The sequence below is a fragment of the Eptatretus burgeri genome, chromosome 2 (assembly GCF_056783735.1).
Source record: "Eptatretus burgeri isolate ZD-2024b chromosome 2, Ebu_testis_v1, whole genome shotgun sequence".
NCBI lineage: Eukaryota > Metazoa > Chordata > Myxini > Myxiniformes > Myxinidae > Eptatretus > Eptatretus burgeri.
In genome coordinates this window covers 40,257,758-40,275,053 of record NC_140962.1, presented here as the reverse complement: position 1 = coordinate 40,275,053, position 17,296 = coordinate 40,257,758, and the positions used below count along the sequence as shown (strand labels likewise).

The 17,296-nt window shown below is 46.1% G+C and overlaps 1 protein-coding gene across 3 annotated transcripts in view; it reads left to right on the top strand.

Moving 5' to 3' along the window:
- Positions 1 to 6,019: 6,019 nt before the first annotated feature.
- Positions 6,020 to 17,296, top strand: part of LOC147031873 (uncharacterized) — a 72,088-nt gene continuing 60,811 nt past the window's right edge. For all 3 annotated transcript variants that reach the window (XM_085868471.1, XM_085868444.1, XM_085868462.1), the window contains exon 1: positions 6,020 to 7,744. The gene's annotated coding sequence lies outside the window, so the exon portion shown is untranslated. The remainder of the gene's footprint in view (positions 7,745 to 17,296) is intronic.

Sequence of the window (17,296 nt, the reverse complement as noted above, 5' to 3'; positions counted from 1 at the left end):
TCCAACAGATCTGATGCAATTATTGAAAATCAAATCGAATTGTCATGATATGATGTCCACAATCGAAACAAATGGATAAGAGTCGAATAACTTGTTTATATTGACTTGTAATAATGCAATTAACAGCTCGGTGCCCATCCTGGCTAAAATATAGTTTTGCAGAATCATTGGACTGGACTGTTCATCCAAGGCTATTGTAACACTCTCATTATGTTTTATTCTGCTGAAATAAAACCTTTAGCCACCATGTCCGAAAATGCAATGAAAGTATTTTCCACAAGATTATTTTAGACAAGCGAGGTACCCGTGCTATGCATATGAGGGGGCTGGACAGCTGGTTCGTGAAGGACTTGGGGAAAAAACTGACTGCAGATGACCTCAACAGAAGGAAGGTGGGTAATATGTCTATGATGTCACAAATGGAAACCCTCACACAATTTCCTCATTCTGCTTTAAACTCAATCTCTATATTTTTATTCCAAACAGCATCATTTCAATCACAAATTAATAAAATACCATTAATAAAACAAAATACAAACACTCGTGAGGAAAATCAATGTAGACGCCATTCTCACATGACTTCCAATACAGACGAATCTACTGGCAAAAAAAGGGCGGATCCCGAACACTTCGTACGGATCGAAAATTAATATTATAATTGTATTGAGAAATTTAAGAAACCTCCCACCAACTTTAGAGTGGAAAAAAGCAGGGTTGTTTGGGTGGAAACTCAAAAATAAAACTGTATTGAGATTTTATCAAACCAACGAATGTTTCTGTTCAACCCATGATGGTGTTTACCTCCGGATTGGGGGCAGCTTCGTACGGATCAAAAATCAAAATCATAATTATATTGAGGAATTTATGAAACCTCCCACCCACCTTTGGGCATCCACTGAGACTCCAAATGATCCACAGGTTTGCCGGGGCTACACTCAAAACTGAGGGAGCAGTTTGAGGGGAGGGAGAGGGGAGACAGACTGATGGACATTGCCAAAGGAGATGGACAGACAAATGGACACTCCTGCTTTATAAGACAGATGTATGATGAAATTTTTCGCAGCTTGTTTGGCTTGTTGTGCTTGTTCTACACACTTTATTTGTCCCTATCTCATCTATTTGTTTCTGTTGATACAATTTCTCCAAAATTTGCATAGTGGGTTTGAGGGTGATTGAAATAATAATAAAATGTTGCCAATTAAGCATGATTAAAAATGAATGTATTGTTATAAACCTTTAATGTAAAATGTACTCAAATACAACATGATTATATTTATGTGCTTGAACATGTATGTATTTTAAATAGCATTTTAAATGACCTTGTATCTCTTTTCTGTCTTGAAGGGTGATCAATCTGCCTTGTAAAAGTGTCCAAAACAGATTGACCTTTCAAGTAAGCTTTAATTATTATTCAGTATAATAGAATTGCCTATCATTTACATTTATTCTGCTTACTCAGGGATTTATATGAAATAATGAATATAAGGCACCAGCAAGTGTTTTTTTTTTGGTTGGAGATATTTTAGCTCAACTGGAATGTTGGTCGAAGGAAATATTCAGATGTGTTCACTCCGCCTCTGACAGCTTCAGGTTATATATCATTCCCTCGCCTGTTCAAAACAGGGTGACCTTCTCCCCATCCATACAATATAACTATGTCTAATCCATCAACGCACCCAAAGGCTGCAGTCTTGATATCATTCTGTGCTGGGAGAGAATTCAAACATCTGGTTCCTGAAATTATATGTTGTTACCCTTCAAAATTAAGCTGATTGCTGCACAAAAGCTGAAAATGATCTCTGCCTGGAAACATTCAACCTGACAAACTGTGTTGCCATCGTATGGGAAAGAAAAAGAACTTCGTCTTACTGAATCTAATATTAACAACTCAATATTTTCATGTATTTTAGAATTTGGAGGAAGACTATTATTTGCCTTGGAATTCTTTTGTATGCGCATATGTATTTGTTTGTTTGTTAAATAAATGACTCAAATGTACAGGAGGAATTGAGAAATTCTTCGACATTTACCTTATACTTTTTGTCTTCGTCCTGTGTTTCCGTTCGTCTTTCCCTTCCTGCTTTTCCTCAGCCTTCCTCCCCCAAACAAACAAATAGGCCTCGCCCACCAGGCAGGAAAGTATCCTCGTGCTTCCCCGCGACCACCTCCCTTCCTCCCCTTTCCCTCACCTCCATCCTAATATTGTCCCCCCCCTCCCCAGCGAGAGTAGGGGAGGAGGGGGTAAACAAGGACCGGGATGTGATTGTGCCAAGTGCCGAGCCCATGGAGGGAGCAGGAAAGGACCCTTTTACAGGAGATGTGGTTGCTCCGGGGCGAAGAGAGCATCCTCAACTCAAGAGACCCCACCACCAGAGGTTGAAGGAGCCAGTTCCTCTTCAGCTATGAGGACCTCCACCCAGGTGAGTGAGATATATGAAAAAAGGAATTGTCGAAGGAGGGGCCAGGACAAAGGGAAGGCTCCCCTGGAAAAGGCCCCATCAGCAGTGTATAAAAAAACAGGGTCACAACAAGCTAACCCCCCCCCCCCCACTGTAAGGACGACCCATCCCGGGCCGAGAGGGAGTCGTTAAGGGAGGAAATGGAAAGGTGGGTGAAAACTCCAGACCGCCTCCCTCCCCTCTCCTCCATCCATGCTTGTTTTCACTCTCGCTCCCCAAGGAGAAGTCTCCTACCCCCTCATTGTTGAACTCCCTCCATGCGATGCATAGGCAATGGGGGTTAAAAGGGTGGGACTGTACTTTGTTTTATTTTTGACCTTTTGCTTGCTGCTTGTTGCTTTTGGGTTTATTTTGTTCCGATTTCTTCTTCGTTGATTCCTTCTTCTTTCATTTCTTCTTCTTCTTTGAGTTCCTTCTTTGATTTACTTGTTTGTGTTATTGTTGAGATTTTTTTACCCTTTTTTATATAAAAAAGACTGAGGCCAACATAAAACCTCATTGATGGGTTTTTGCCCTTTTTTAGCAGCTTGTTACCCTCACTGAAGGAGAGGGTATTGCATTGGGTCTGTTTGTTTGTTTGTCTGTCTGTCTTTGTTTACTTGTTTGTTTCTTTGTCCGCACGGAACTTTCATGTTTTTCTCCTCAACCGCTTGACGGATTGAGACAAAATTTTCACCATCGATATGACTACTCATGTAGAATGTTAGAATCATAATTATAACATTGTTGGTCACGTGGAGTGGCAGGTCAGGTCAGGTATGGGAGCATGTGCCAGAACAGCGCGTCGCTGCGTCCACTTTCCGCCGGTACTCCAGGGGCCTCCGTCTGGCCATCCCCCAGGCAGATGCCAGGCCCATCCCCATCTCCTTGAGATGATGGTCAACCTGCTGCAACCATGAGGCACGTGGTCGGCCCACTGGCCTCCTCCACTCATGAGACTCCCTCGCTGAGAGAATCTGGTGAGCAGGATCAGCGTCAGGAAAACGAGCCACATGTCCATACAGCCGCAGCTGACGCTCACGGACTATGCAGGTAACAAATCTCATCCGAGTCTCTCTCAGCAACCGCTCGTTGGACACAAAATCCGACCAGCGATAGCCAAGGATTCTCCGAAGAGACCTGGTACCAAAGGAATTAAGTCTCCGTCTCAGATCCTTGGTCAAAGTCCAAGTCTCGCACCCATAGAGCAAGACTGGAAGTACCAAGGACCTGAAGACTCGGACTTTCGTCCTCCCGCACAGGTACCGGCAGCGCCACACCCCATGATCCAGTGAATCCATGACTCCCCAGGCCCGACCCAGACGTCTATTGACCTCCGGCTCACAACCTGCGGAGACATGAATATCACTGCCAAGGTAAGTGAATCTATCCACGACCTCAACATCCTCACCACAAACAGACACAGACAGGACAGCAGCATCCAAGATGTCACCGAAAGCCTGGATCTTTGTTTTGACCCAAGAAATCCGTAATCCCAACGGCTCCGACTCCTCATTCAGCACCTCGAGGGCCCCCAAGAGGATGTCTAAAGTCTCCGCAAAGATGACTGCATCATCTGCAAAATCAAGGTCCGAGATCTTGACATTGCCAAACGATGCACCACAACTTGATCTCTCCGACATCCTCCCAAAAATCCAGTCCATACAAGTGCTGAAAAGTGTGGGGGCAAGTACACATCCCTGACGAACTCCAGTCACAACTGGAAATAAGTCAGAGGTGGTACCACCACACTTCACAGCACTCTCAGTACCAGAGTAGAGTTCAGACATCAGATCGATCAGTTTCGGTGGCACCCCACGAAGACCAAGAATCCTCCAGAGGACATCCCGATTCACTGAATCGAACGCTTTACAGAGATCAACATAGGCTGCAAGCAGAGACAAAATGTTTTTTTTTGTCCCTTGAGAGACAAAATTCTTCTTTGCCCTGCGGTGAACTCCAAGGCATCCACCGGCAACATCAAGGACGGTGGTCTTGAAGGTGCTCCACAACTCTTCAGGACCCCCCAAAGCACCCAGACCCCCCAAGTGTCCACTCAGCCTGTTCGCAAACTCCTCAGCTACTCTCTCATCCCTGAGCTTGGCAACATCCAGCCTAGGCTGGGATGGTACCATTCTCCAGGATTTAAGGTGCAGCTTTAGAGTTGCTACAACAAGCCTGTGGTCAGTATTGAGGAACTGAGCACTCCGGTAGACCCTGCAGTTCTGGATCATCCTCCAACGACCGTCAATGAGGACATGGTCAATCTCCTTTGCCACACCGCCAGCGTTGGAATACCAAGTCCAGCGATGAGCTTGCGGGCGCTGAAACCATGAACCAGCCACCCTAAGTCCATGACTTCTTGCAAAGTCAAGGAACTTAGTGCTATTCTGGTTCATAGTTCCTGACCCATGGGGACCAACACACACCTCATAACCATCCCTATCAGTTCCAGTCGATGCATTGAAATCCCCCAAGACTAGAAGTGTATCTCGTCTGGGGCACTGATCAACCACAGACTCGAGTGTGGCGTAGAATGCATCCTTCACGGTAAGATCACTCGCCTCAGTCGGAGCATAAATAGAGACCAGGGAAATGACACCTAAGGAGTGACGAATCCTTAATCTCATAATACGCTCGTTGACCGGTGTTACCTCAATTATCATTGGGGTCAGCTTATTGGACACAGCTACAGCAACTCCTTGGGTATGGTAACCATCAGAGCGACCAGACCAATAGTAGGTGTAACCACCCACCATTATCTCGCCGCAATCCGGTCTCCGAACCTCAGAGAGAGCTGCAATCCCGATGTCCAAACGCTTGAGCTCAGATGATAACAGAGACAGGTGATCATCCTCTCTTATGGATAGGACATTCCAGGCACCCACCCGAAGGGACCGCCTCAGGTTAACCCAAGGAGACCGCCGTCTGGTGGACGACACCTCAGCACCACTCCGACACACTCTCCCGCAATCTGACCCAGGGATGTTACCCCGTGGTTTCCCTCCTATCAAAGATTGGGGGTCCCGAAGGCTTTGCCCCAATCCCATCATCCGGTGAGCTGCCCTGCGAAGGGAAGCTGCACAGGAGGTACTCCCACGGAGTGGGTTTTCAGATTTTTTAGCGTTTTTGCGTTTTGCGGAATGAAGCGTTTTACGGTGGCTGGAGTGCAAATCCTGCCACCAACCTCCTAATAAGAAGTAACCCAACTGCAGGAGGACGTCCGCAGACACAGTTGGGCACTAGATGTGGATGGCCGTTGGCTCACAAGGAGCTCCTCCGCCCTTTGACAGGTTTTGTTTTTAATCCTGCTGGGTGTCCATATCCAAACACCCTCCTCACCAGAAAACCTGGTGGGGGAGACGGTTTAGTCGCCGACAACCCGACCATGGAACAGGTTAGTACAGGTTTACATGGTACCTGTAGCAGGTCACAGATCGAACCTGACCACCTGAGTGGCAGCCATGTTGGAAAAACGGAAAAATTTTGTACCTCTTTATCTCTGAAATGTATTATCTCTGAAAAGATGTAGTGTCGTGGTAGGGGCGCTTATAAGGCAGGCACGAGCGGAGGAACAGTCGAGCCCGGCTGTGGTGTACAAGCGCGAGCGCGGGCGTACTTTGCCCGCGGCTCTCCTTTATTATGTACTCAACACACTCACGAGCCGTGGCCCTACGGCACCCACTACAACGCCTCAGGCGGCGCGCACTCCTTATATCCTTGGCAGACACGATGCTCATGACGACCACTCCCCCCATCATCATGCCCTGCCCCGCAGGCCCGCAGGCTATACCACACCATACAAAGAAAAAAATTGAAACATTGTACATGGCAAGTACTCCTCATGGGGAATAAGTGTGATTTTTTGAGATGTCATTGGTGCCTTTATTATGACGTCATAATTGCATAGGCAGAATACCACATCTGATCAGTATGAACATTTTTGAAGGTCATCTCAGGATAAAATTGTGCACAGAAAAACATTTGATAACATCATCGGTCACGTAATTCGGCAGCCATATTGTTTTTAACATAAAAACCTTCAAAAATCTTCTTCTCTGAAATAACTGAACATGATTGAGGTGAAACTTTACAAGTATGACCGCCGATCCCTGAGGAACAAAAGGATCACACATATGACATCATAGGTCACATGATTTGGCAGCCATATTGGATTTACCCTAAAAGCTATAAAAAAAATCTTCTTCTCCAGAACGACTCGACAGTGAGGGGGAACTTCACACAGATGTTCCCCAACCCATTGGTGTTCAAGTTTGTTAAGGAATATTTGAGAGGTCACATGGTTTGGCAGCCATATGGGATTGAGAAAAAGTATTAAATAATGTTTTCTCTGAAACTGCTTAATCAATCAATTTGAAACTTCAAATTTATGATCTTGTGGTGATGGGGGATACTTGTTTTAAATTTGATCTTGATCGTACAAATGATCTGGCAGCCAGAATTATTTAATTTTTAATATGGGTTTCTTGTTTTTTTTTTTTTTTTCAATAATGCTCACTTGGCTGTGCCGAGATGGGTTTGAGGGAAGAGGAGCAGCAACTGAAATGTGAATCCTATCCAGGTTCCTCCTGATGACTTCATCTTTTCTTTTTGCTTGGCTGGGTTCCTTCTGATTACTCCAATGCAGGACTGTACCTATTTGGTCTTCCGTTTGATTTGAATTGAATTTATTTTAATCCCATTCTCAATTCAATTGACTCGTGAATAATAATTTTAAAAACGTCATGGGTCAGAGTCAGGTGTCCGATCAAAGCGGGATTGAATCAAAGCGAGACGACTTGGTACCCGGTCATCACTGCCAGCAGTTATAAAGTGGCAGTTCTAATTATGTCTCTTATTAATTACGCAGCACACCAGCACATAAACGCCATACAAAATACACCACACAAAACTGCACAAACACCACACAAAAGCAGTCCTAGCTTGGGTCTGCACTCTCTGATTGCTCTTTTTCTTGTTAATCTTGTTGTATTTGTTCTACGCGCTATATTTTCCCCCTATCTCTTCTGTTTGTTTAACCTATACTCTTTGTCTTGTTATTCCTGTGTTTTCGTTCATCTTTCCATTCCTGCTTTTCCACAGCCTTCCTCCTGTCTGGTAGGCCTCACCCATCAGGCAGGAAGGTAGCCTCACACTTCCTTGCCACCACCTAACTCCATCCACTCCCCCATTCCCCTTTTTCCGAGTGTTGTGCCCACCCTCCTCAGGACTGTGGGATGGTGAGCAGGTGCCATAACTCCATCCCGTTCAAGTTTGAGAAGGCCGGGTGAATTCCACCAAGTGAGGTATTTGGGCGGACGGTATTATTGCTCGTGCTGGAGTTTAAAGCTGAGGATTTTTATTGCCTCATCTCCTTGGCCCATGGATTTGATGTGTGCTTTGATTCAGCTCGGTCTCTTGCTGACTGGGTGGTCAACGCCCTCTCCGACCATTAAATGGTCAGGACGGTCTGCCTCTACAATGAGAGTGTAACTGATTATGATGTGCACTCTTGGTTGTCTAGATATGTTGAATGAAGGACACCGTGCAGACTTATACAGATATTAAGACAGGCTCCATCAGAAACATACCCCGAGGAAAGTTAGAGCAAAGAAAGATGAGAACAAACGAGTTGTTTGTGACTTCTGTTGTACCTGGCATGCCTGACGGACCAATGCTTCCCAGTCACTTAGGAAGGGGATGAGGAGGAAAACTGAAGAAGTCTAGGTGCGTGGTCAGAGCAGGTGCAAAATGAGCGGTGTGATGAGGTGCAGTGAAATGCAGATGAGGTGCAGAGAAGAAAATGGAAAGAGGTGCGTGTCTGTGGGGTCGCTCTGAAAAGAACGGTTGTCAGGACTTTCTCTCACTGCTCTGTTGCTTCCACAGCATACGAGACAAGAAAGAGACAGAATGTATGAGAAGATGGTCCTCATGATGCTTGAGGAAGTTTGTAAGTGTAAAGGTTTTTCGACTTGGGCCTAATTCATGCACACAGCATGATGCCTGAATTGCTCGCCCACCCAGCACTCCGCTCTACCTGCTCCGTTCCTCAAACTCTGGCTGTCGGTTCAGCTCCATCTTCCGCCCCATACTGCTGACCAAGCCAAAAAGCGTGCCTCTTTTCCATACCCCTCACAGGATATTGATCATTGTCTGGCGAGGGAGGAGCCTAAAGGTGGATCAGGACAGGATCGGGACAGATGTTTCCAAGCATCCCCATTGGTGCACGAACGCTTCCCGTGGTTTTGGCCCCACTCATGCGAGGACTAGACACTGGAAATGGCCTCATTCGTTTCTTCACCTCGCCATGTGACTCATCTCTGAAGTGAATGTGGGGCGAGAGTATCTTGTGGTGCTCTCTGGCCATGAACATACGCTGGATATCAAATGGGACCATAATTGAGTGGAGCGCGAGGGCTATCCATACAATGTCAAACGGATTTGCATGCACACTTGTGCTTCAAGCTACATGCTAGAATGTTCCAAGCACAAGCATCTGCAGTGGTGCATAGCATCTATTGTTCATTACTTTCCCAAAGGGCAGTGGTAGTGACTGTGGTTGCGAGTTTTTTATTTTTTATTCTGTATACATTGTCGAGGCTCATATGAGGGCGAACACACAACACACAACAAGCGGGACAAGAGTCAAGAGGGGCGGGAGAGGGAAGGACAAAACAGTTGGAAATAGAGAAATTCGGAGATCTGTGGAAGGGAGAGGGATGGGGTGGGAAACATGGGGTAAACAAGATGGACACCACAGGGACTTCCAGGACTTTGCACAACAGGGAACTTTTGGGAAGGATGGCAGGGAATTTGAAAGAGGTGGGTTTGGGGTGGATTAACGGGGGTAGAAAGGATCGTGGTTTTGGATGGGAGAAGTTAAGAGGTGGTGGTGAACATCTGTTTTGTCGACGTGGAGGGAAGAATGGGATTGAAGAGAGAGTGGGAGTTTACTCAAAAGGCAGGAAAATAGAGGAATGAAAGAGTGAAGGTGAACAGCGATTTGTGATTTTGGTAGTTTTACCAGAAGGGTGTTGCTGACGGAACTTGAGTGCCCTGTGGAAATACGGTGTTGGGGGGGGGGGATGGGACTGACATATCGCAGACAGAGCAGGAGGGGGTGAGACCGGACAGGGGACGGTAGAAGACAGAAAGACCACCGACCTGCCTGCGGTGATAATGAGAGGCCCAAAGACTCAGCCTGACCGCAGTTCGATACCAATGATCCTAAATTCCTTGTTTTCCACAGCGTGAAGTGGAGAAAGGTGAGAGGCAGGAGCACTAGCCCAGAGGGGAGAGAAGTACTCCATCACGCTGTGGAGGAAAGCTTTGTATGTGGTCAGGAGCTCAGGTGAGCCGAGGAAGGACTTTGCATGATAGAGGATGCCCAATTGGCAACTGGCTTTGGAGGCCAGGTTGGAAATGTGGCTTTCCCAGGAAAGATCATGGCAGATATTGAGACCCAGAAGCTTGAATGAAAGGACTTCTTCAAGAGAATTGTTGAGAAAGCAGATGGGGGTTTTTTCCAAATGGTCCTTTTGGAGAGACATAGTGAGTGTGTGAGATTTATCAGGATTGAAAGACATGTTCCACATGTTGGACCAGTTTGTGATTTTATCCAGATCTGCAGAAGATCTAACCCTAACCGATTTTATCCAGATCTAACCTTAACCCTAACAGCGAAGAGGCTGCTGCTTGCCAGTCTGAGGGATGGCAGATGGTACGGCAGAGTGTGGATTCATCAGCAAACAGATAAAGAGGATTTTCCAGAGAGTTGGAGAGATCATTGATGAAAACCAGAAAAAGAACAGGGTCCAGGACACTGCCTTGATGAACTTCAGACTGGACAGGAAGAGGGAATGTGAGAACTCCATTTTGGGCCACATGTTGGCTGTGACAGGAGAGGAAGTCTATGACCATGAGTGGAGATGGCCTTGGATCAAATAGAAAGAGAGTTTGTTGAGCAGGGCAGTGTACCAGAACATGTCAAAAGCATGCGATATGTCAAGGGATGTGGCTCTGATTTCATTTCTGGCATGGAGGACCTCCATCCATTGTTGGGAAAGCAGAAGCAGCATATCCAGGGGACATTGACCTGGTCTGAAACCAAATTGATGATCGGAAAACAAGCCATTGGAGAAGAGGAAGGATTTGGTGTCAGATGCGATGATGGATTCCATAACCTGGCTGATGATTTGGAGAAGGCTGATTGGTCTGTAGCTTCAGGGATCGTTTTTTGCACCTTTTTATGCAGGGCAGTAATGTTTGCTGATTTCCAAGCAGATGACAGATGACCTTGCACAAAGAGAGAGGGTGAGCAAAAGCAGAGGAGCAGGTTTTTGGGCCATGTAGGCTGATGCCATTTGTTCATAATGGTGAGTTATGGAGTGGTGGTTGAGGTGTCGCAGTGGTGTGTTTGTTATGGTGGCAGTTGTGGTGGTTAATGGTGAAGGTAAGTGAGCTTCGATTTATGTTGGGATTTTTCTGAAGGCGTTTTGATGGTTGTAGAAATGTTGTAGCATTGTGGTTCAAATCTGGAGAAAGTCTGAGGTGAGCGTGTTTGGTAATGGCATGAGGTTTGAATGTGAAATGGCGCACGTATGCAAATAAGCTGCCTGTTGTTGTGTTTTGCATGCTTACATGAAGGAGTCATTGTGTGTGAAGTAAAATAAGTAATGGATAAAGAATAAGTACGAAAGCCTTCCGAAAAGCCCTTGCAACACATTTTGTCCCATGAACCCACCAGATATAAGGGAAGTGCAATCCTGAACGGATAGTAATGAAATAACTGTCTCGTTACTGCTATATGTTGCATGCCATTGTCTTGGGAGTACCAGCTTTGCAGAACCACACCAATATATTTGTTTCGGGTGGCATGTCCTTTTAAACTATAGGGCATGTAGTCAAAATCCCTTCAGAAAGTGCTTTTTGTGGTCTCCACATTGGAACTACAGATATTATGTCTTAAAATATAGGTATTGCATGTCTTATCAACATCCCCTTTGTTCCCACGCTCAAAAGTGGAGCATTAATTAGTAATTCCCGCCTAAATATAATGCGTAAAACAAGTAATGTTTTTTAACGGGGTACTATGGGTCAAAAAGACCTGACTACATTCAAGAGGTATTATCTTGCCAATGTTTTGACAAATGATGCCATGTTTGGTATCAACATAATCATATAAGTGTCTCGTTTTAAGAAATACATTAATTAGCGCAAGTCAAGGTCAATTTTGTTTGTGACCCGAGGTCAAATGTCAATGACCTTAAATTTGGGCTAAGGTAAAATTAAAAATTTGCTCATAATTTTGTACACATTTACAAATATCAGATCATGCTGTAACATCACCAAGTTGTTTATAGGTTAGCAAGCTGTGATCCAATGGAGAGTTTTTTGAAAAAAATATTTTGCATGTTGCCATGGCAACGGCTTGCCAAATTTTGTGATTTTTTTTCTTGCTGATGAACTATTCGGACTACCATAAATTCTGAACTAAAGATATTTTCCAAAAATGCTCTCATCAGATCACAGTACATAAAACAATCAACAATTGTGCCAATTTTCAAGGATGTTGCCCACTCACAACCTAAAAAAAATTACGATCAAATCACGAAAAGCTGAAAAACGATAGAAGCCGATAACGATTCGCATCAAAATGGCCGACGTTACATTTTGCAGATCGAAGTAACGAATGTCTGTTTACATGTCAGCACATGCAGCTCAGTGGGTGAATGCATTTCGACAATATTTAGATCAACAGATGGCAGTATTTTTTATTCAATAGGAAGCAGGACATGCTGTGAACATATAGAAACTTGCATTTTTACATTATTATAAATTGCATTTTAAGAATGCAGTTTCCACAGTTCCCCCTTTGTTCATAGAGAACAACCTTTCTTTTGTAAGAACAAACCTACTGAAAATCTAAATTTGTCGTTTGGCTTGTGGTGGGCTCGTTTCCACCGCGTCACTGAGACTTGTGCTCTGTGGTGGGTTAACACCTGAGCTCGTGGATGCAACCCCTGTGAGCTGCCACCACCTCCCCATGCCCTCAGAGTTGGGGCGCCCAGGCGATTTTGGAAGGAAAGAACCCTGTGCACACCAAACATACATATACAATAGGCAATTGCCTTTTTCAATGATACGAATGAGATTTAATTTGAGCAATCCGTTCAAATTCTTTTTCCCCCGAAATTTTAAAGGTATCTCTATCATTCCATATCTCTTCATCATAATCATCCATCTGCTTTTGGTTCTTTAGCAATAATTGTTGAATTCTTTCAAAAGGGTTTTTGTCAGTCCCAAAGGCACGAGTATCTGTATTTTCACATTTTCCATAAGATTCCACCGTCACGGTGTCTCGACTCAATTTTATACTATGTTCTTCATTTTCTGGGTTTTCTGGATCTTCTGAATCTTCAGGGTCGCCATAGTTGCTCGGAGATGATTGATCCAGGGAGACTTCATGCGCCACCATTGTTGTTACTGTGGCAAATTTTCACACACACCGATTATTGCTCTTATGCATGCTATGATGACAATAGCAATGAACATTTATAAGTCCAATGAACAATATCTGGAGCACCCATGCTCCCCATCAACGAAACATCTTTTCCAACGATGACCCCGAAGTTCCATCCCTTATTAGAATCATGATATTTGGCGCCCTCTGCTTTAAACTTCCCAGCCAGATTGTCAATTTCTTCTGAGTTATTGGGGATATAGGAACAATATTCTGACCCTATTACTGCACATGTGCCTCCCTGTGCAGCCAAAAGGACATCAAGGGTGATACGATTCTGCATAGCTACTGTCCATATGGTAACCATTTCAGCATTTACTTGGGTAAAACCCTCAGCAGTTTCATTCGCAAGCTTTTCGTTCATTCAATATATAAATTGCATTCATGCTTCAAATATATTGTTGCGAATTCGTGCCCGCCGGCGTGCGATCGGCTACGTAACTCGAATATCGCCCACCGGAACGGACAATTCAGTCGTGACCCTCCGGGAACTACCGCCTAAGCCAGTCACGGGTGGATCTTTCGACCTCACCACAATCGTGACAATCGCCCACCCGCGTAGGATAGGGTTGTTCGCCAAACTCGACCTACCTAAGTACCTACGTGGATGGTTAATCGGGCGATCGTACCTCGCCGCAGGTCAGCCGAGGACACAAACCGCTTAAGCGGTCCGTTCCGTGCTACAGTGATAACCGAGCCGTGTTATCGCTGACCTCGACGGACGTGATTATTTATTGGGTGTCTAAACCCCACTGCCAATCCTTTTTTGAATGCAGGATGGCGAGTCAATAAAAAGAAAGGAGACGAAGCAGAGCGGGAACAGTTCAACAAGCAAGCATTTTATTTACACACACAGTCACAAAGCAAGCACGTATATTCAGCCATACAAAATGCACAAAAAGCAAATGTAAGAAAAACAGTTAAAACCGACTATACGCGTACACACGGCAACACTTACACAGTTTTACTTGAATGACGGCGCCACCACAAGCATTTATGCAAAAAGCAAAGGAAGAAAGCCACCCTCACAGGCAAGGAGGCAGACAGGCCCGTAGACCAAATGTACGTGGATCCTGGAGGATCGGCCAGGTCCACGAGACCGGGAGGTCTTACCCGCGTCCTCGTGACGCGATGGCGGGCAAGCCGCAATGTTCGCGCCGCTGCGCCCCGACTCCGTGCCATGGCGTGGTCGGCGAGTCCTCTCCGGCGTGCTCCGCACGAGCGGTCTTGTTGGCACCACATTTAGGGTGGGAGAGGAACGGGGGCCCCCTCGGCACTATCTCAGCACGAATGGGGGGTGGGGGGAATCGTTGATGCTCAGGGAGAGCGGAATGGCTGGCCGGCTTGGATCCCGCGACGAGACGAGCGATCCCCCACATGCAACCTCGTCGCCGACCGCCGTCCTCACTTGACTCGGACCTGAGCTTCCTTGCCCTGACCAGCCGGCTGCAGCTCCACCGCGCACACTCAATTTGGACTCGACCAGCCAGCCCAACACCCAACACGCAATACCCAACACGTAACCTTGTGCTCGCGTCTTGAAAGGCAGCAGGAGAAGCCAATATGCAAATTCCAGGATCAGAACGCGATTGGAGGCAGGGCCACGCCACCCCCCTGGTCAGCCATTGGTCGGGCAAAAAGGGGCGTGAACCTCCCCTGATCCGCATATTTGCATAAACGGAATTCACATACATGCGCCTGGAGGCGGGGCCAAACCGCCTCGCGCTCGCCCATTGGACGGAGGAGAAGTGGGCGTGAAGCATTTCTGATCCGAATTCCTCTCGCATTTGGACCCGCGGATCGACGCGTTCGGCACCAACTACCGAACTGATGTGAAGGTAGAGAGAGAGTGGGTGTGGGGAAGGGAAGATGGACAGCACGACGTTTGGTGTTGACTGGTGGTGTCTGGGAATGGTTGTGAAGGAGAAAGGCGAAGGTGGTGGAGGGTTTTCTGTGGTGGTTTGGTGGTTGGCGGGTGTCGTTTGGGAATGGCGGTGAAGCGATGTTTGCGGGATGGAGTTGTGAAGGTAAAGGCGAAGGTGGTGGTGTTTGCATTGTTGGTGGCTTAATGGTCGAAAATAACCATAGAGAAAGAAAAATGGCAAACTGAAGGATCACAGCCCAAATGGATCACATAAATTCCCTGTATACAACAGGTGTGGGCTAACTACACATGGACTTATCGAGATATCTCACCTGAGGACCCTTTATGGTGTAATGCGAATTTCCATAACCGCAACACTACAAATTCATGAAATATACACCGTGTCCCACAAGACTCCCCGGAATTTATCGGCCGTCGCTCCGGATAACTCTGAAGCCGGCGGGTCGATTATTCGACCGTGAAACGCCAATATCTCGATCGCGTGGCACAGGGTTAATTGTCCAGATCCAATATACCTAAGTAACCACGCAGTCTTGGCTACCGGGGATTCACACCTTCGGAACGTCTGGCCGAACCGGATCAATCTACCAGCTACGGAAGAGTATCAACTTCCACCGACCAACTCCGGCTCGGATGCAGTCGAGCGGGCCTTCCCAGGACGTTCCGGCTTCGATGTACCGATTACCGGGGATGAAACCCTGTGTAAACTCAGACCCGGATCATGCTGGACCAAATGAAGAAAGGACGGAAACGAGCTGGGAACATTTCTAATAATTTATTTGTAGTAAATAAAAGACAAGAGAAGCGAGACTTAAAGCGAATATTCAATGCAAGTATTTACAATGGGCAAAAACACTGATGCAGTTCGACTTCCAAGACGGGCCCAACACACTCAGACACGCACACACACACGCACGAACACACACACACACACACACACACACACACACACACACACACACGGCGAACAAACAAAATCGACTTCGCTCAATAGTCTTGGTAATGTCGAACAAAAAAAAAACCCTCACTTTTAAATAGTGAAGTGTTGAGTGACTCGTGAATGAGGATGAAAAATGTTTGTGAGTAAAGACGCGCGAGCTTCGAACGTCACTTGTCGTGTTGACGAGCTTCTTCATATTCTTTCTGTGTTTCCTGATGTCACCAGAGTCGTGACGCTCTCCAAACGCCACGTCCCCAAACTCATCCGCTTCAGCGAAACATAAAACGAATAAAAAACGTGAGGAACTTCATACTGTTCGACCCGTTTCCTTTGTGAATCTCAAGATGGATTTGTAGATGAGGGGACACGCTGGTGATGGACCCACGGACTTGGCTTCATTGCTGGAGATTCTAATGATCTTGCAGGTCTTGGTTTTCATGGTATCAAGCTGAGCAAAATGGAAGGCAAGGCAGTCAGCCCAGAGAGAGCAGAACTCCATCGCGCCGCAGATGAAGGCCTTGTATGTGGATAGGAGGTCAGGTGTGCCAAGGAAGGACTTTGGAGAAGGGAGGATGGCCAATGGGCAGATGGCTTTGGAGACCATCTTTGAAATGTGGCTTGCCCAAGAAATATCACAGCTGAGAGTGAGACCCAGGAGTTTGAGAGATTGAACTTCTTTTAGAGGGTTGTTCAGAAAGTTACAGTACGGTCCTGACACAGACAGAGAGAGAGACAAAAAGAGAGACACAGACAGAGAGAGATAGAAAGACATATAGAGAGACAGATACAGAGACAGATTTCTCAAAGTTAAACAAGTATTCCAAGTGTTTGACGACTTTGTGATTATCGGTCTGAGGAGAGGGAAGTTGTCTGTTTGTCAAAAGGATGAGGGATGTTACAACAGAGTGTGGAGTCATCAGCAAAGAGATAAAGACGATTCTCCGGAGAGTTAGTGAGATCATTGATGGAGATCCGTCGCTTCCCTGATGACAATACCCATCTTTACGAAATTGCTAAAATCAAAACAGTTGTTCATGGGAAAAAAAACATTATTAAGCGGTGTCTAGGTACCGGCCTCGGTGTACACTCAGGGAGTGAGGGGAGGAGAGTGTTCATGGGATATTCATCATCAGCCTTTTTAGTTGTTGAATTCCGAAAAATGTCCAACAACAAACTAATGATTAATAAACATGGAATATTAAACAGGATGTCCAAGGTGTTGTCAGGTTACATCAGGTGTGGGGGTTTGTGTGTGTGTGTGTGTGTGTGTGTGTGTGTGTGTGTGTGTGTGTGTGTGTGTGTGTGTCTGTCCGTGTGTGTGTGTGTGTGTGTGTCCGTCCGTGTGTGTGTGTGTGTCCGTGCATGTGTGTGTGTGTGTCCGTCCATGTGTGTGTGTGTCCGTCCATGTGTGTGTGTGTGTGTGTCCGTCCGTGTGTGTGTGTGTGTGTCCGTCCATGTGTGTGTGTGTGTGTGTGTGTGTGTGTGTGTGTGTCCGTCCGTGTGTGTGTGTG